Source organism: Heterocephalus glaber, unplaced genomic scaffold (assembly GCF_053883595.1).
Source record: "Heterocephalus glaber isolate CG9 unplaced genomic scaffold, H.glaber_assembly_v1.0 deba00001472, whole genome shotgun sequence".
Lineage (NCBI taxonomy): Eukaryota > Metazoa > Chordata > Mammalia > Rodentia > Bathyergidae > Heterocephalus > Heterocephalus glaber.
Genome location: NW_028258315.1, coordinates 18,215,959 through 18,236,625, shown reverse-complemented (window position 1 = coordinate 18,236,625; position 20,667 = coordinate 18,215,959). Strand labels below are relative to the sequence as shown.

The 20,667-nt window shown below is 39.3% G+C and overlaps 1 long non-coding RNA gene across 1 annotated transcript in view; it reads left to right on the top strand.

The window, feature by feature from the left end:
* Positions 1-20,667, top strand: part of LOC101700534 (uncharacterized) — an 84,176-nt gene that overhangs the window by 48,973 nt on the left and 14,536 nt on the right. The window contains exons 3-4 of the long non-coding RNA XR_205370.3: positions 3,137-3,268; positions 8,124-8,246. This is a non-coding gene — a long non-coding RNA (uncharacterized LOC101700534). The remainder of the gene's footprint in view (positions 1-3,136; positions 3,269-8,123; positions 8,247-20,667) is intronic.

Below are 20,667 nucleotides of genomic sequence, written 5' to 3'. Positions count from 1 at the left end.
ATTTAATTGTTTATTTATATATTTATATTTCCAAGTCTTATTCAACTATGAAAAAGGGAGAGAGAGACATAATTAACCAAGAGGGTTATAAAAATAAAATATACTAATATGCATGTCATTAATATATAAAATAGAGAATAAGTTGGACTTACAGTTGAAGATCAACTCATTTTAGCATCTCTTCCCTATGTATTCAAGAGGTCACTGGCTCTAGATTCTTGGGCATATTCTTAGACAGCAGGTTTTGAGCTATTATTTTTTCTGAAATGTGTATTGTCCTTCAATGCATATCTTACTCAATAGCACACTATATGAGGTGTGATCAGAAACTGCAGTGAATGTTGAAATTTTAAAATTATTACAGTAAAAGACACATTACCATTAATCCCCTTCAAAATACTCCCCCCCTCACTTCAAACACATTTATGTCATCATTCTTACCACTTTCTGAAGTAGTCTTGGAAGGTCTCTCTCATGAGTGTCTTTAGTTGCACTGTCCTGTCTGCTTCAAAGTTCTCAATCCATTCAAATATTAACCTTTCATGGCCATTTTGACTTTGGGGAAGATCTAGAAGTCACATGCCTCCAGATGTGGTGAATAAGGTGCATGAGGACATGCCACGATGTTATTATGAGCCTGCTTTCCACTGGATGGCACTTGGCAGCAGCATTCACTGTGTTTTTCATCACAACTCATAAAGATACTCAGAAAGAGAACTTTCAGAAGTGCTTCAGAAAGTGGCAAGAGTGATGGGATAAATTTGTTTGAAGTGAAGGAAAAGATTTTGAAAGGAATTATTGGCAATGTATCACTTACTGCAACAGATTTACAAATCATTCACTGTATATTTTGATCACTCCTTGAATACCAGAGATGAAGATGGAGCTGCCCTGGATTTGGTGGATTGCAGCTCACACATCGGCCCTTCTGAGGCCTCTTGCAGGCATTGCTAAACAAGATACCAGAATCCCGGAGGCTGCAAAAAGCTACTCCGGATGCCCTGAAACCATGAAAAGCCCTGCACAAAAGCATCATCACTTGGTTTTAGAACTAGAAGTCACCTACTGTGTCATCTAGACCAGTGACTTTCCAGTTTTTCTATGACTCACTTTAAAAGGTATCACATATCGCCATCCAGCACTCAAGCCTGTGTGTAACTATATGCACATAACAGAGGGAAAGCTTTTAAAAGGATATTTATGCTTACTATGGACAATATATTCTGCTATTTTCTATTCCATTTCATTTTAAAATAATGTTTGCTAGTGCCACTAAATTAATTTCCTGGCTGATAATTTTTAAAATGATGATCAACACCCATAGGGCAATATTGAAGATGAAATAGAAATCTAGAGCATCTCTTTCTGCTCCATATTTCTGCCTAGTCATCCTAAATATAATCTTCTTGCTTAACTTTTACTGCTAATATATAAATATAATCTAGGAAGGGTTTTGATATGAATCAACATGTTCTTTATTATGGGCTGAGCCCTAACAAAATTCATGACAAAGAGAACACACCACCTTAAGGCGCTGATGTGAAAGTTTTCCATGTAGTTAGTAGAGCTCTTAAGTCCAGATTTAATAATCAGTGCCTGACCCATCAAAAAAAGCTATGGGTGTGCTTTGAACTTGTGCATAACCCAGGGATATAACAGGCCTGAATCATGTTTTCTTCAGAAAAGGATTTGGAAATATCTTAAAAATAACTCCATATCCTCATTGTTCTTCTGATCACCTGGCCTGATGGCTGAATAAGATAAATTAAATAAAACGAATGCCTCTGCAGCTGTTTCTAGTATCACCACGCCAGCTCTGGGTAATTCCTGAGCTTCTGCCTCTGCCTAATGACTTGTTTGTTTCTGCCCAAGTTTGGAGTTCTTAATTTTCGCTTGAAAGTAGCCTTGTGGTAATTTTTTAAAAAGCAACTTTATTCCTAAGGAACTGGGGAACATGACTTTAAGTAGCTGTCACAAGCAGGAAATACCATTGAAATACTAAATTATTTTAAAGATCCATATGTCCGTAAAATTCCACTCTATATACAACTTGAAATTATCAGTCAACTGGTTTACATTTTTCTTTTGTTGAATTATGCTATGGAAGGCCAAATTCCTGGCACTCTGGTGAATCTTCATTGTAGAGAATATCCCTCACGTTGAGAAACATGGAAAACCCCCTGAACTTTGGACCCAGACTGATGTGGGTTCGAATCCAACTTCCATCACTAAGCAACTCTGTGAACAAAGCTTTACTTCTCAAATCTTCAGTATCTTCATAACAAAAACCTAACAATAAAGTGGTTGTGGGGATTAAATGGAATGACGAATATAAAGAAGTCAGCATTTTATACAAGGAAAATAAGTGTAGATTCCACCTTGTCTCTTTCTCTTAGTGAAGTTGCTACAATGAGTAATGTGAAATACTATCTGATTGGTTCTATTTATTTTTAAATTAGATTGTCAGATGTTCTCTGCACAAGTAGAATATTATTTTGATAGTTTATAACCCACAGAATATGTAAGGGTTTATGATTATAAACTGATTTCCAGGGACTTTTCTTATATTAACATTAGGACTGTAACAAAAACTGGCTAATGGGACGAAATTGACAGGCTCATCATTGGTGATAAAATGTGCACTTCAAACACATGCTTAAGTTTTCTGAGTAATAATTATTGGGTCAAATACTCCCTAAGAATAGATAAACTTAATTATTCAGATTTAATAATTATCACCCATCAAAACTCCAACTGTGATTCTGACACCGAAGTCTATGCAAGGTGATAGCATATCAGTTCCATCTTGTTGGAGGTGACTCGTCGCCATGTTTCGTATCCCAATGGTCTGTCACTTCCAGAGCCACATCCCTACCTGCCTCATCAGAAACAATTGTGCAGAGGAAAGGAAAATCATACCTGTGTCCCCAGCTGGGTTAGTCATCTGTGGAGGCTTTCTGAAAAATAAGTTTTCATGAAAGTAAAATCCTTTGATTTTTATTATGTCAATCAGTTTGATCCCTATTGTGTTTCAGAGGAATAATAAGTAATTCAAGGTCAAAGATAGAATGAAAGGAAGAAGGCTTATTTTAGCTCCATTTACACACATTTTCTCTTTTTGCTTCCAATGTCTCAGAGGCATTTAACATGATGTAGCTGATGCTGTCATGGATTTCACTAGAGATGATGCTCAGAAACTCTACGTTCTTCATTCTGTCCACCTTCTTTTCTGGAAAAGAAGAAATACTATTTGGAAGGAGAAACAAAGGTTAGTCAAGTTATTCCAAGCTTATCATTTTTCATTTAGTCTTCTCTAGATTTATTTTATGTTCTATACAGTGGATTATGTACTGATCTGTGTCTCATGATCAAATAATGTTTGAGTACCTAATTGGTCAATTAAATATTCTCATGATAGAGGAACAGACAGTGAAGATCAGTGAGTTTCCTTTGGTATCCATATCCAGAAATGACCTTTTGTGACTATAACGTGGCCATTGCTAATCCAGACTGGAAGGTCAGTGGTGGACTGAGGCCACAGAGGCTCAAGGAATATAGTGATGTAGGAAGTTTTTTCCCCCAAAACATGTCAATATGCAGTTAGTAAAATAAAGGGGTATTTTATACACATAGTACTCAGAGCATCCTCAAATCTTACCCTTCGCACTGCCAACTTAGGGAGTTTTAGGTAGAGAAGTATCTGGAAAACAAAAAGCAAAACAGAAAACAAAAACAATAAAGAAGTTTAGAGAATTTCTCAGATCTCTATTATGGTATTGGGAGGGCAAGCTGCTCTCAGAAAAATGGACATGATAGAAAGAACTTAGAGAAAGAACTGCTGAGCTCAGGCAGTGGAGAATTTGGAATAAGCTGGTGTCACATAGGGCAGGCAACAGCCAGCAGGAGCACAGCAGATTTAGCTAGAATATAACCACTGATTTGGCCAGAAGTTCCCTTAACTTCAGGAGCAAGAGAGAAGAGTGTGGGAAGCAAACATTTGTCCTCTATATTGGTGCTCATGGGAACCAAGATCAGGGCCACATATGGTCAAGTAAAATTGCAGAGCACGGGGTGATAAGACCTGGAGATGGTGGCAGGGGTGAGTTACTGGAGGGGTGGCATCACCTAGACCGTTGATGGAAATGTAAATTTCTTCCTGCTAATGGAAAACTATGCTAGAAATATCAGTTATACAATACTCATACCTATTGGCCTAGCTATCTCTTCTCAGTCTTTGTTACTTTGCAGAAATAAAAAAACCTAACTATAAGGATATTCAAAGCTTACAAAGAGTTTAGAAAGGTTTTAGAATTAAATTTAGGATGAAAATAGAAGAATGTTTATTATAGATTATTATAATAATAAGTTGCTAAACTCTGACTGCTTGCTATTAAGGGAATGGTTGAAGGAACTGTGGTACATCCATATAATGAACTGTTACAGGTACGGTAAAAGAATGAGCAGCATCTATATTTCATAAGCTGGAATTATTGGCACACATGTAATGTTGAGGAAGTAAAATAGGACATAAAAAAAATGTAGATTATGATCCCTTAAGCAAAACCTCAATAAGAAGCCCAACAAATGTGCAATAGTGTAAATGTAACTCTAAGAACACAAAAAGATGTGAGCACGATTTCTTTGAGGCTATTCATTTTGGTTGGTTTTGACAGGAAAAGGTAAATGTGGAAATAATAATAAAAATATTTAGTAAGATAAAAAGGAAACCATGACAAAATGTTTTAAAAATGTAGTCTATTGAAAACTTTATGATTTTGTTTCTCTGTGTGATATATATATATATAAAATTTGATGGCTTAATAACAACCAGTAAGTTGGGAGTAATGATGCACATCTATAATCCTAGAACTCTAGGAGGATGAGGAAGAAAGATCATCTGGGCAACATAGTGAGACCCTATATCAAAATAATTTTTAAAAACCCATTAAATATTTCTCACTAGTCTACGGGTGGGTTGGTAGTTCTCTTTGTTGGTATAAAGTTTCACTAATTTCATGTAGGATAAAATTAGTCATCTTAAGAAATCATTTCCAAATGACTTCATTTTATATATCTCCTGACTTTTTAAAAATAAGGATTGCCAGAAAAATCACATTTCAGTTCCTGATACCAGGGTGTCTACAACTACTGCAACAATGACTATAACTACTACTCTCTATTACTACTGCTAAAAGTTAAGATTTATCAAGCACCTACTTATGAAGAGAGCCAGAAAAAAAAATTTTGTATACATTTTCTCATTTTCTTCACATTCATCATTAAGAGGCAAAAATTCTTTTTTTGTTTGTTTCATTAAGTTTATCGGTACATTTTAGGTATACAATATGATGACATTCATCATTGGGAATTCATATCTTTACCTGATGTATCTTGGTTCTCATTTTTTCCTCATTCTCCTCCCCTCCCTTCAACTCCTCCACCCTTCCCTATTTACAGAGACTTTGTTTCCATTTTTTTTTTCTCTCATATTTATTCCTATCCCCTACCCCTTCCACTTCCCCTTCCCCTTTGGACTTTATCTTCCTATTTCACATTATCAATTATACATTTTGATTCTTATTTACACTTTCAGTTTCTCACACCAGAGAAACTATTCGATATTTACACATGTGTGTCCTATTTATTTCACTTAAGAGTATGACCTCAATATGCATCCATTTAGGTATAAATGTCACTAGTTTCTCATTCTTTATGGCTGAGTAGTACTTCATTTTATAAAAAGAAAAAGTCTTCTTTATCCAGTCTCCAGTTGATGGGCAATTGGGCTGTTTTCAAGCTTTAGCTATTACAAACTGTGCTGCTATAAACATGGGTGTGCATATATTGCTGTGGTAAGATTCTTTTAATTCTTTGGGAAAGATATCCAGCAGAATAGCTGGGTCAATTGGGACTTCTAATCCTAATTTTTTGAGGTATTTCCATATTGATTTCCACAGTGGTTGCATCAGTCTGCACTCCGACCAACAATGGAAAAGGGTTCCTTTCTCCCCACAACCCCACCAGCATTTGTTATTGGTTGATTTCTTGATAGCAGCCATTCTTTCTGGGGTGAGGTGGAATCTCAGTATTGTTTTCATCTGCATCTCTTGAATGACTAGTGATGTTGAACTTTTTTCATATGTTTATTTTCTGTTTTTACTTCTTTGAGAAATGTCTGTTTATTTCAGATGCTTGGATATTGAATTGGGTATTTAAATTTGGGGGGTCTGATTTTTTTAAAGTTCTTCATATATTCTAGATAGTAGCCCTTTGTCTGAGGAACAGCTGGTAAAAATTTTTTCTCACATTGTAAGTTGTCTCTTAGCTCTGTTGGTGATTTCTTTTGCAGTGCAAAAGCTTTTTAATAAGATGAGATCCCAGTTGTTGATTCTTTGTGTTAGTTCCCGTGCTTCTGTGTTTTGTTTAAAAAGTCTTTTCCTATGCCAGTGTCTTCAAGCGTTCTACCTAACCTATCTTCTAGGAAGTTTAATGTTTCTGTTTTAATATTTAGACCTTTGATCCACTTTTAGTTTAGTGCATGGTGAAAGATATGGGTCTAGTTTTAATCTTTAGCAGGTTGAAATCCAGTTTTTCCAGCACCATTTATTAAAGAGTCTATGTTTCCTCCAGTGAGGGTGGTTGGCTGCTTTGTCAAAGATGAGATGACCTGAGTATGTCTGGAGTTGTTTCTGCATCTTCTAACCTATTCCACTGATCCTTGGGTCTGTTTCTTTGCCAGTACCATGTTGTTTTTATCACTTTGGCTTTGTAGTATAGTTTCAAGTTGGGGATTGTGATACCCCCTACCTTGTCTTTGTTGCCTAGAATTACTTTTGCTATTCTAGGTCTCTTCTGGTTCCAAATGAATTTTTGGATTGTTTTCTCTAGTTCTGAGAAATATACTGTTGGGATTTCAGTGGATCTATATAGCAGTTTTGGAAGTATGATCATTTTCACTATATTGGTTCTTCCTACCTAGGAACAAGAGATGTCTTCCCACTTTCTTATATCCTCTTCAGTCTCTTTCTTCAGAGTGCTGTCATTTTCAAGGTAGAGGTCTTTTACTTCCTTTGTTAGATTGATTCCTAGATATTTCATTTTTTTGGAAAGAGGCAAGCATTCTAAGCATTAATTTATAGATAAGAAAAATTGAGACTCAGAGAATTTAAATAACAGATGGCTATAACAAAGCAATGCCAACTCTTAGAGTTCTGGATCCTAGATATTCAAATTATCTTCAATCAAGAGGACAAAATTAAAAAAATACAGGTAGTAATAATTTGTCACATTGATAGTTGATATGTGAAGAATCCTAATGGAAGATGTAATTAAAATGTAGCAGGGGTAACAATTAAATTTTTTTCTTGTTATATATGTGCTATTGCTTGTCATGTATATTGTTGACAGGTGTTCATAAAGAAATTGAGAGTATGGGCCATATCGAGGTTTAGTTTTATTATTAATACCACCTGGCTGCATAGACATTATTTTCAAATTATTTTCAACTTGATAATGAATGCCCTGATTTTTTGGTTTAAACAGACAAAATGTTTGTTAGTAGTGATTTCTCTTTTCTAGTTGGATGTTCCACATTTATAGTTTTTCTTGATTCTTAGCAATATTCTCACTCTAATCTTCCTCTCACTTCCCACATTTGGCTTAGACACATCTCTCTCTCTCTCTCTCCCTCCCTCCCTCTCTCCCTCTCTCTCTCTCTCCCTCCCTCTCTCTCTCTCCCTCTCTCTCTCTCCCACTGTAGTGAAACGTATTTCTGGAATTGGATTGCTACCATAGGGAAATGTAGAATATCTTCATGTTATGCTTGGTAAGTTATGAACATGACCCTGGTTCTCATGTTTTCTTTGCAACTAGAAATCCCTTTTCTTAGCAGCCTTATGAAAGTAGACCAGGTTGCTTTCATAAACCTCCAAAATGCCAAAACAAAGGCCTTTTAGCCAAGATCACGTTTCTCAGGGAAGATTATGCTAATTCGATGCTTAAATGTTTCAAAGATGTCTTGGTAGGAAGGTGTGCAATCTAGCCCAAGTTGGTTGTTAACAAACATTCGGTTTCTTTGCCTTCACCTAGAGCTAAGCATCCTGCTTATCACTTTCTCCCTACAGGCGGCTCTCCCTGCTGGATTCATCTCTGCCCAGGCTAGCTAAAAAACAGAACACAGTTGCTAACTTCTCCTCTCTCTGTGAAACTGGCAACTGCAACTTTTTATTTTTTGGATTTTTTTAATGGTAAGTAAATACCACAAAAAGTCAAACAACAATAGTAAACAAAACAGGAGTATTGAGACAGTTATAAAGGACTGAAAAAATCTCAGAAGAGTAATTGTCAGTCAGTCCTTGGTTTTCGTTCAACTTCCCATGGCTCCGAGCTTGCCTTTCTCATAAGCTAGTCTCTGAGTCCCATTTCTATAATTCTTATGTCACTGTGGATCCTCTAGGAAAGAACAGAATTCTAAGTTTGAGAGATTTATTGAGGGGAATGGCTGTAAGAGTAAAGGGTAGAGGGAATAGGATCTGGAGGTTGGGTGAGCTGTAGACCATGATGACATCTGTGAGAAAAGACAGGGAAGAAAGAAGATTTGGGTAGAAAAAGCCTGAGGCTGTTTTGCAGCCACAAAAAATAATAAAATAATATAAAATAAAATGAAAATCTCAACCATACTAATGGGGACCTCCTGGAGCAAAGATCCCCTATGGGAGGAGCCAGGCTGCAGGCAGAAATGGCCTGCCTCTGGAACAGCCTAGCCTCACTCACCTCGTACTTATCACTGGCTGCAAGACACAGGAGTGAAGTCAGGCTTGGTGTGCACACTATGGAAGATTCTGAAGGCATAGCAACTGGAGACTTCATTTACTCCAACTCCAACAACAGGTTTCCTCTCAAAGAGAGACCTGGGCACCTCACCTTCCTGGCTTAAACAGTCCATCCCATGTACTGCTCAGATCCACTTGCATGTCTTCCTCTTTCCAGAACAGGAAATTTAGAAGGGAGAAGATGTGAGAGAACCCTAGCCTTTGCAGCTGCAGGTTATCTTGAAACTGCAACAGTTACTTGCTGTTTTCCTATTCTTAGTTCCTTCTATATATCCTTCACACTCAGCTATGATCTCCACAGGTATTAGTGATTTATCTAGTGATATGTTCTAATTCCTCATTTCTAGGCTGTTTGAGGTCCTGACACTCATACCTATGTCACAGCAGGACACATATATCCGTTTAGTTATAACTTCATGTAGGAGATTTCCAAGTAAATATCCCAGTCCCCAGTAATTTCTTTTTTGGATTACTGTACAATGACAGCAGCATCTCCTTCTCATGATCAGGATTAACTACTTATGCCTAGATAGTGACTTACTTTCTTTCCTTCTCTCTCTCTCCCCCCCCCCCTCCCTCTTTCTCTTTCTTTCTTTCCTTCTTTCTTTCTTCCTTCCTTCCTCCCTCCCTCCCTCCCTCTCTATCTTTCTTTTCTTTCTCTCTCTCCTTTCTTTCTTTCTTTCCTTCTTTCTTTCTTCCTTTTCTTTCTACCAGGGATAGAACTCAGGACCTCGTGCTTCTTTCTTCCTACAAAAACATTCAAGTGCCCAAGCAGCAACTATACCTAGTAGTTCAGAAGGAAACTCGTTGGGCCCCTTAGTATGAATGCATTCCCATTAGGACCAGCATGTTTAAAACTTAGGAATCCAGAATAGCAGGGATGAGAAGCCCAGAATTTCTGTTTGTGAATATACACACTTTCCTTTGGATTCCAAATCCATGGATTCTATTATAGAAATATTACAATAAAAGTATTTAACTTAGTGTACATAATCAACCGAAAGATAATACTTCATCCTTGCAGAGTATTGGTTCTGAACTGGTGCACCAAGCAAGCCTTAAGCAAGATGTTCTAAAGGCCCACGGAGTTGGCTGCTTTTGTGTTTTATGGTACATAATTGACTAGTGGGTTCCACAGTCATGGGTATGTGCCAATGCTTCCTTCACTTTGACATCAGATATTGTGCTGAGTGGGGCTCTATGCATGTGAACCAGACATTCTGAAAGCCCCTGATAGTACTACTGGCTAAGGCTCTGCTGGTAAAAAGAGAAAAACCTACCTGGGTTAACATCCAGGCTCGGGATGAAAGGAGTTAATATAGTTCCTGTACTATGAAGAGGACAATTGTGGTCTTCAATGATCTATACTGTTTCAGGATCAGCATTGGTCTCATGCTGGCGTAAGCAGTATTAGCTAGATTGTTCTTGCCAAGCCTCAATTCTAGGCATACTTTCTTCATCGACCAATGGACTGTTTCTGGATAATCCACCTTCAATGACTTGGCAGAACTGATGAAACAAGGTCCATAACAGGAAGTGCCAGATATATAGCTAATTGGTGGTCAATGATGAAGCATTTTTTTCTATACCAGGGTCTAATAACATGACAGAAGCTAGCTCTCAAAAGGTGTTCAAGTCTCCACTGTAATCACCCTTGGCTCCAGAAAGCCAGGGAACCACATTTGTACTGCCTTCTACTTTGGCTTACTGTAAGCTTTAGCAATGTAAGCATCATACTACCAGCGTGCTAGCTCTGCAGAAGCCCGTTAGCCCAGCAGCAGGACTTCTTGAACCATCTTTGGACTTGGTTCAGAACCCTTTTCTGTAGGCACCACTCCATTCTAGCACACTTCCATTGTTCTTGGTATATAGGCTGGGCAACTATTTTAAGTGTGGAATGTGTTCTCTCCCAAGTTGAACAGAGCTTCTGTTCAGGTGATGTGTTTCTTCTTCACAGTAGGGAATATGAAATACAGCCAATTAAACTTTATTTTGGAGGGGATATCCTAGACTACACATGACTAATGGACTCCTAAAATTTTCATGAGATAATAATCCTTGACCCGCCCTCCTCTTTTTTTTTTTTTTGGTACCAGGGATTGAACTCAGGACCTTGCACTTGTGAGGCAGGCGTGGTGCCACTGAGCTAAATCTCTGACCCAAGTCCTTGACTCTTCACAGGGTTTATTTCCCAGTCTGTGGAATGCATGAGTACTTTCCAGTGCAACTGGCAAGTCAGCCAGTTGTGATTTGTGTTGTGCTATCAGCATGATTTGATTGGTGTAAGGGATCAATTAATCTGATAAATATGGACAAAACCTACATACATCTCGATTGTTATATCAGTGGATAAGAAAGTGAATTGAGGTTTGGATGTAAACCTGTAAATTATCAACATCATTCTGTGTTTCACATGCATGCAAGCTGCTTCTTACCCTCTTTCCTGCAATGAGTGCATTGGCTAAATCAGGAACAACAACTCGTGATGTTTTACTGGGATGAATGCCCTTTACCCTCCTGCTCCCCAAGTCTTTCTTACTTATGATTACAGTGTCAAATAGCACCCTTGGTGGCTGCTAATCTATTTCACTTCTAGCAACTATGACCATCTCCACAGTTTTAAGTGGGTCAAGACCTATTTACTACTCTTTGACTTTGCTGGTCATTGTGGTAATTGCAGACCCATGGCTTCTGGCAATTAAGTGACACCACCTGGTTGCTGTCTTCTTCTGTACCTGTGTCTTTCCTATTGCTAATAATAAGCCAAAATTTGGGACCACTTCTCCTATCAGCTTTGACCAACAGAAAAGCAGAAAAGAGTTAAATTGACCTCCTTATTGATGTGGTCCTGCTGTGCTTGGTGAGAATGTGTGCTCCAGTCCCTCCTGATGAAGGTACAGTTCTGATGGGTCTTCTGACTTCACAAGATATATCTCACACAGTGTATCCTTAGCTATTTTTCATTCCTATTTGTGCTGTCTGCTGTGGCAGCTCAGACATTTCATCTCTGCTCAGCATGTACAAATACTGATTTCTCCTGGTTTTCAAGAGTTATCTGTCTTTGTAATCCTTGCCATAGTATTGCTCCTATGTTTCAAGGGCTCACAGTTAATGAATTCTTGCTTTTAGTCTTACTTGTTGCTTTCCTAAACCAGGTACCTGCAAAACTTAAACAGTCTCCTGCTAATTCTTTCAGTTTCTTTGGAAGCATAACATCTTTCCTCCCTTTCCAATCTAATGCACCCACAAGCAGGGCTATGCAGGGATATATCAGCCTGGCAGCCAGAAGAGGAGGTAACAGGTCCCGTGGGACACCTATTGCTTTTCATGGGAGAGAAGTTTTCAGTGTCTTCCCCCACAAGGAAAGGATTAGTTCTTAATAAGGATGAGTCCCCAAAGAACAGGTAAGCCTATAGAGATAGAGTCAAGGCATTCATTCAGCCCTATTCCTATATTTTAGGGATGCAAGTTTTCCAATCAGAACCCTAACTAACATAACAGATTCAAATCTTTAATCAAGTACTGTATTTGCAAACTCAACCTTGTCTGCTTTCCAACTGAAGTAGATAATGGCCTCTTTTCAAGCTAACCAAAAGGTCTTCTAGCTCTCACCTTAGTCTTTATTCATTCTCAGCCTTTATATTTTCATTAAATTTTTGTAATGCAACTTTCATCCAACACCATTGTCCTTAAATGAACTAATCTCTCTATATCTTTCAAATGCCTGGGTTAACACATCGGCAGTGTCATTTGCTTCCACTGTGACTTTTTACAGGTCACGTACTATGGATGTAGCTTTCACCAACTGGAGCATTATCTTGGGTTATCTGTACTTCATCTAACACATGAAAATATAACATTCTTACCAGCTAGGTAGTGAGTGATTACACCCCAAATCTCATTTTATCAATGGCTTTCCCTAACCTCTCCCAATGCTGTTATTTTGGACCCTCTGGGAACAGTTCCCTGGATTGAATTAGAAGTGCAAGAAACTTTGGTGATGGTGGTGGTGGAGGGGGAATGATACAACATCTGTGACAGAAAAGAGGCAAAGTAAACAAGAGTAGGTAGAAAGAAGCTCCATGCATAATGCAGATGGCTGGCATCTCTTTAGGGGAGGGGAGGATGGTGAAAGGTTGCTCTGGAAGAGTCTCAGATTACAAAGCAGCTTTGAGGAAGTCCTGGCCAAGCTGACATGCAGCTCCCAGCAACAATTGGCTCTTCAAGGTGCTCTGCATTGGCCTGGCTCCAGAGCTCTCTTATCTGCTCAGATATTGGCTCAGCCATCCTCAGGTGAATGTGGTCTATATGAGCACTGCAGCAGATTCTGAAGGTGTGACTCTGGAGGTTGTCATCCAGAGCTTCTCCTCATGACAGATTCTCTTTTTAACAGAGCTCTGAATGTTTTGCCTTCCTGGCTGCTAAAGGCCTACGGAAGTGTCCTGGGGTCTCCCCATCTTGTCTTCTAGGTTACGTCTAAGCTTCTCAGGCTGGGTTAGCTTCAAGCCTGACATTACTAATAGTTCTGGAGAGTCCTCTGTCACTTCAAGAACCTGCTTCCTAATCTCTTTTAATGATTAAGACATTTTATTATCACCCTCTGAGGACACCCCCAAGTTGTCTGCCATTAACCTGGCTCAGGTGTGTTTACTGCTCCCGAAGTTCCCTTGGGTCCCATTGCTAGAACACAGGGCCTGGCTTGAGTATGAGCTGTGTGGTGTAATCCTCAGAAAAACACTTTACCCATGGAACCCTAGGTTTTGCCTTGGTAACATATGAACTAGCATTCTTACCTGATACAGTTGTTACAAAGGTGAAATAATATAATATTTGCAAAATGTCTAGCACAGTGCCTGACACAGAGCAGCCATTCAAATATTAGCTCCCTGTGCCCCCTTTGCTCAGATTGCCTGAAGAATATTTCCCTTGGCCATTATTAAGTCTGATTCCTCCTTTTTGTGGGGAAGTGTGACTTCCTTGTGCGCCTTTTCAAAGTAATAATATAGAACCATCTGCTTTACATCTGCTTCCTTTAAGAGTTCATAGCTGAATTTTATCTTTTCATTTTTAAAAGTTGCTTTCTCAGTTTAAGCTATTTCTCCATTTGTGCTCCACCCTTGAGAAACATTTCTAGATCTCAACTCAGCTTTATATCAGAGAGGGCTGATACTCATTCCAGTGAAAGGGTGATTCCATATGGTCTAAGTCTCTGCCTCAGCCCGTGTCTCCATGTACTGTGAGATTCCTCTGTCTGTCTTGTAGTTACATCAGCCAGCCTCCTATCTCCCACCCTCCTGAAGGGATGTGAAATGTTCCGGTAGTTAAAAACTTTAAACATACCAAAATTACAGTAAGTATTTAAAAATTATTTTTAGGGTAGAGCATTGTTGTTCTTTTACTCATTCCTCCTCATGCTTAGCACTCAAAATACACATGTTCTGGGCATATGCCTGTGCAAACACACAGACATATTGACTTTAAAAAAGGCATATTTTTGCACTCCTTGACATCTGCTTTTGTTGATGAAACACATAGCTCTTCTGTTTGTGCTTCAACATGGTCAAAAAACACACTTGCATGTGTCAAAGCCTTATTAATTGATGGAAATTGTTGCAGACACAGAGTAGCATCAGTTTGCCAGGTCATTTTGGGACACTGGCTGGCCTGAATTGGGAGTGATCTGTTGGATGAGAATGTCATGCAGTGGCATATATTCAGTCATCCTTTCTCATGCCCAATTCCCATTATTTCTTTTTATCTTTTTTTAACTTCTTAAAAAATAGATCATCTTTCCTTTCAAGACCAAGTAAGTTAAGGAAAATCAGGACTGATTTATCATTCGAGAAACTGAGGCACAAGAATAAAGAGGACTTTTTCCCCCACTATGTTCTTCTACTTTGCTACCAGCATATGGAGTAACATGGTTGCTCTAGTTATATGCATTTAACAGTGTGTATTCCTACAGAGACTTACGTGGGTGATTTTAAGCTTCAATTTATATATTCTGATTTGGGAGCACCTCAACTTACAACTGTAATATGATATCACTCCTGGCTTTTGCACACAGAGAGTGGCATGATTTTCTTCCATTTTCTTCAATTGCACTTTGAAATTCTATTCACAACCATCAGTCATTTGCATACATATATTCAAATGGTTGTTGGATTCTTTTCATAGCATTGCATTATATGAGCAGGCTACCTTCATCCATAATTTATTGCAGAGATTACTACTATTATTAGATATTTTAAAATGTGAGCAATGGTTACTTATAAAGCAGCAAAAAATTAAACAAACTAAAGCACACAAAAATAACCCATCACATTTAGATGATTGAAAGTATAGCTGAAAGGTTATAACTCCTCGTCGAAATAAACCCTTTAGCAGTGGTTGCATTGCCTTTAATTCTGTAAATGACAGTCTCCCAGCAGGCTGCATTACTCCGATCAACCTCACATCCTCTCTCTAATTGGCTGCCCATGAACCCCTCCTCACAGCCAGCCTTGTTAGCTCATGGGGAAAGAATGGTATAGACAACACATCAAAAGGTTCGATATGGAAAAAGAATGAAAGAGCCTAACAGCCTGCTGCATCCTGGTAATTAAAGAGTAGGAGAATCTTTGTGTGTATTTGTGTGTGTGTGCATGTGTGTACATGCACACAGAAGTTCACATGTTGAGGAGTGCCAAATGAGGAGAAAATAATCAGGTGGGAGAATAAAGATACTGGGGGACAAAAACAGCTGAGTGAATGCACCCTGGCAGATAGCACACATTTCACAGAATAACTTACCAGTCTTCAGATGAAATCTGCCACTGCTGCACCAAACACCTGTGCAATTATTGCCTGATCATAGTTATCAATGGATTTGATCATTACAGTCAGGGGCTCTGAGGCTTTGACTTTTGCCTTCTTTTCAGAAAGAAATGTGTGATGGAGAATAAAAGCAGTTGCAATTAGAACTTCAATTTCCATGTAGAGTTGAAAGCACAGGATAGTGTAAAGAAAATCACTCTTGCAGCCAAAGAGAACTGGGTTTGATCCCACGTCTATTGATTCTTGGCTGTGTGAGACATCTGGGAGAAAACTATTAACCAATCAATAGTTGTTTCAGTTTTTCAATGGAGATAATAATACCAACTACACAAGGTTTTCTCAGGAATAAATAATTTGATGTAGCAAATATCACACATATTGTTAAAAAATGCCTGTTTCTTAGTAGATGGCTGTAGTTGTAATTACTGCTATTTGTTCTTGCTGGAAGAAACCAATTGATGTGCACCAAAAAGAGTAGAAATACCCTTAACCTGACCTTGTGACTTACTTTTACATGGATAAATAATTGAAAATAGCTTTCCTATGCTATAGAAAAAATACTGTCAATTGTCTTCCCAATGTGGAACATAAGCAGAGATCATAAGTACATCGAAATCATACAAGGCACACTCTGCGGATGCCTCTTGCTCACAGTTACTCTGCTTGAGGAATTCTCTTCCATATACCGGGATGTGTTTTGCTTATCTGTAGACTTTCATAAAAGCTAATATCTTCCTTCTCTAAAGGGGATAGAAATTATTGCCATTGTCCTTTAATAATAACAGTAGTCTTCATTTCATCTGTGAAGTAGAGGCTGTGTGTCTAGATTCTCCCCTTTGGGACCAAGGCACTGATTCCCTCAGCTGCTGGGAGTGTTTGCTGCTAATGGTTCACAGCTGGGTCTTTCCCGGAGACTTGCCCTCACATAAAGGGAGCTGACTCACTGAAGGTTCTATCCCTTCCCTGTGGCAGCATTTATCCAATGATTCATGGTTTCAGGGTAGAAATTGTTCAGCCCTCTTGCTTCAGTTTTCGACAATTCTGAAGGACCATCCCAGATCCAAGACTCCTCATGAAATCAGTCACTTTCTTCCAACTGCATTACAGTTCATCTTTTCCCTTTGTACCCTTCCTTTCTTAAATCTCTGATCATTTTCCCTGACAGCAGTTCTGTGTCAGTTAGGATCCTCCAAAAAGACATCAAGGTAGAATTAGATGTACAAATATGAATTGGGGGAAATTGGCTTCAAAAATAATGAAAAAGCAAGAGCAGCATCAGGGCCTTCAGACTGGGCTGTAGGTCTGACATCTGTGAAATCTGGAAGAAAAGGAAGTGGGATTAGGTAGAAAAAATTTCAAAGTGTATTCATTATAGCTTGATAAAGTCTTAGCCAGTATGATGTGTGGTCCCAGAATAATGAACAACCATAAGAGGAGTCCTGAGTCGGGCAGAAATGTCCCAGCTTCAGTACTGGGCCTGAGCTACAGAAGTGAAGGGGACTGTGGACAGAGTGTGAATGCCATAGAAAATCTGAAATTATGGCCTTGCCAAGGCTCTCAGCCAACCTATTTTCTTATTTTAGGCTGACCTGTGGGTACATCTCAACGGCACACCTCCATAAGTATCAATTTTTCTTAAATTTCTGCAATGAAAATCACCAACTTCTAGTCCATTTTTTATTAATTTGACCCAGGACTATTGGTACCAGAAATGGCCTGAAGAAACAGAACCTAAAGTGGAAATTTGGAGCTGGCTTACCTGTGGACTTGAAAGACTCCATCGCACGGCTTCATCGTCCTTGTCGTAGGAGAGCTGTAGAATTGTTAAAATTTCATACCTTTAAACTGGAATGGAATATTGACAGGAGGGAATTGCACTGGCAGTACCCTAGGTCAAGCATTTGAGGGAAAGGGATAATAGTATCACAAAGACAAAGAAATCAGATGGCTGTTGCAGAACATAATTTTTGCCTTAGACAAAGACAATGAAAGTTTGAGGTTGATTAATCACCAATTAAAGCCAAAGAGTGAAAGTCAGAGGGTATCTTTGGCAGCCCATGAAGAGACTCTTATCTCCTACAGCCAGAGGGCAGAATAAGGCAAAGATCAGTCCCAAGACTTAGTTATTAGGATAACAAAGCTCCAGCGAAAGGTTAAATTCTCAACCTTGGAAAATCTGCTTTGCCAAGGTCAAGGCCCTTGCTGGGAAACAGAAGACTGTGAAATATCTAACTCAAAACACTCAAAAATATTAAAAGCTCAGCAGAAATAGTCTGCCTTCCCTATTAAAGACTAGTACCTCTTCTCTCTTAGACCAGTGAAAATACGTCTTCTTTGCAGGACGATGTCAACCGTATTATAATCTATCTCTCTTCCTTCCCTGGTCACTAGACAAGAAATTAGGTTTAAGTCATTACAGTATATGCTGGGATGTTCTGCGCTTGGTAAAGAAGAAACCAGTTATGCCCTGAAAGAGCCAGAGGACCTAGCCAACATATACTACCAAGAGCTGGGAGAATATCATAGAGCTGAATCCCAAGGTCACGGGGTTAGAACATCCAACTAAATAAGGGACAGGTTTTGGTATGCTTGACACTTAATCTTAATTGTCAGCTGGATTAAGAGACACCTAGAGAGGTGGCTATGGGAGGTACTCTACTCCTCAGTGGGTCAATCCACTGATGCTCATAGCGGAGGGTGCTGTTAGTAGGGGGTCCAGGGGAAGGTGGGTCACTAGGGCTGTGCCTCTGGAGAATATTGTATCTCTTGCTTGTGCTCTTGCTCTGTACTCTGCTTCCTGGCCCTATGAAGTGAGCAGTTTTGTTCTGCCACATCTTTCCATCATGACGTCCCCACTTGGGAGCCACCAACCATGAACTAAATCTCTGAAAGCATGAGGAATTTAAACCTTTCCTCTGTAGTTGCCAATGTTGGATATTTTGTGCCAGCGATGAAAAAGCTAAGCAATACAATATAGGAATGCTCTCCTCTAATGCAAGATTAAATTCCTGCCACAGACTCAAGAAATAGGGCTAATATGCCATTGGGACAGAGACTGAAGCTTGGTGATAGTACTGACTCACACTTAGTGGAGTGAAATTCCAGAGCTACCTTGACAGATGGTGGAACAAGAAATTAAAAGATTCAAAGCAGTGACCATGCAAGAGTGGGCACACTCAGGCAGCAAATCTATTAGCCAATTGTGCTGCAGAAGGGCTCTTGGGAGATGCCTATCTCCCACAAGAATGTGCTTATGGTAAAGAATGTGGTCATGAGAAGGGCACAAAAATTTTAACCAGTTTCTAAAGGTTAAAAAGAAGTTGTTTCAGAACATGATTCTCTGGTCTATGATAAGAAATAACAAAAAGTGTTGATTCAGTACATGACTCCCTAGTAGCGAAGAGGAAGACAGGATGCTGAAATAATGAATAATGATAATAACACTTACCCTTTAGCAAAAGAGATGGGTACAATCATCCAAATAAATTGCAAGATGGGAGTGGCAGCCAGGTGGCCTGGACCACAGAAAGCAAGGGGATTAGTAATAGAACCTAGCATTCTGAGAACAAGGTAAATGGCTAGCCAACAAAGGAACTGCTTACTCTTCGAAAAGAATTCAAAGACAGGTGATCAGGACGCTGAGAAAAGCTTCCTCCATAACAATTTCTAGACCTGAGCTATGTTTTAGACTTTGGACCCTTGACTGGGGAAGAGTCACGGTTGAGTTACCAGGTGGAAGAATGCTGTAACACTATGACAATTATATATAGAACCATCTCCTTTCTGTCTTTCCTTAAGAAGACCTATAATCATTTACTTGGGTAACATAGAGTGAAGAAAGGAGAATGCTCAGACATTCCAAGGATTGGTATGGACCCCTTCTACCTTGGAAGAGGCTGCCATTGATCATGAGTGGAATCAACATAGACTGCAGTTATGAATTTGCCTTTTCTGATTTGAGTGTCCCAGCCAGCACCACCGTGCAGATTTAGAGTGTAAGAACCACCAAGATAGGATACTAATGACATCTCACTAGGACGGCTTACCCATTTTACAGAAAAGGAGGAGATATGGTAGCATCACAAAGCCACTGGATCCACCATTATTGTCATATATAATACACCATCCAGTAGCTGTGAGCACAATGTAGTGATAGAAAAGGTTTAGGAAGGGGCACTTGTGGTGTTACTCTGGAGATGACATCATCAGGATGCCATAAGCACCCTACATCAATAGCCTTTATATGGTGCCCTATTCTAAATAAATAAAATATATGGCCGAGGAGGCAAGAGCAGGCAAACAGGAATGTGTTTGTTCAACATCACTCCTGCTGATCCCCATGTAGAATTGTATTTCTTATAGCCTGTCTCTGGGTTCCACAGATTTAGATGGGTTGATTCTCAGAGGAGGATCATTTTCTCCAGGAATCATATTATGATCACGTCCTAGTCAATCCAGGTTACTGATACCAATAGTCTAGAGGTCAAGGCCACTCCAGTGTCACATTTTGGCAAAGGCAACTGACACAGATTCTTAGAAGATACAGGGCTGCAGTTGTAAATTGGTATAAGAATATATTTGGCACCAAGATGATCAAAAAATGTTTCTTTGCTGAGTTTTGATGTTAAAATGATACAATCAGCAGTCCTGGTCTTAGAAGGTATAATGCCCAGGGACTCAGCTCTCAGGGATGAGGTCTGTGTACCCCATCAGGTGAACCTTCTAGATAAGCAATGTCTAAGTGGGAGGTGGAGCTATGGGCTGGGAAGTGGAGGGACACCCTGGGTTATAAGGAAGTAGCTGCCACAGAGGTGGCTCTAGTTCTTCTCACAACTGTCCTCAAGAAACAAGACCATCCAGAATCCTGAAGGAGCTTCTCATAGATGATATAAACTCATACATAGCCGGCTGATCTGAGTGTTATAGTGGGTGCTATGGTCAGCTGCCCACACCCTTGAGGATACTCATTTCCCCCACTGCCAGGAGAGGGGGCATCGGATAGATCCCAGCAGAGTCCCTA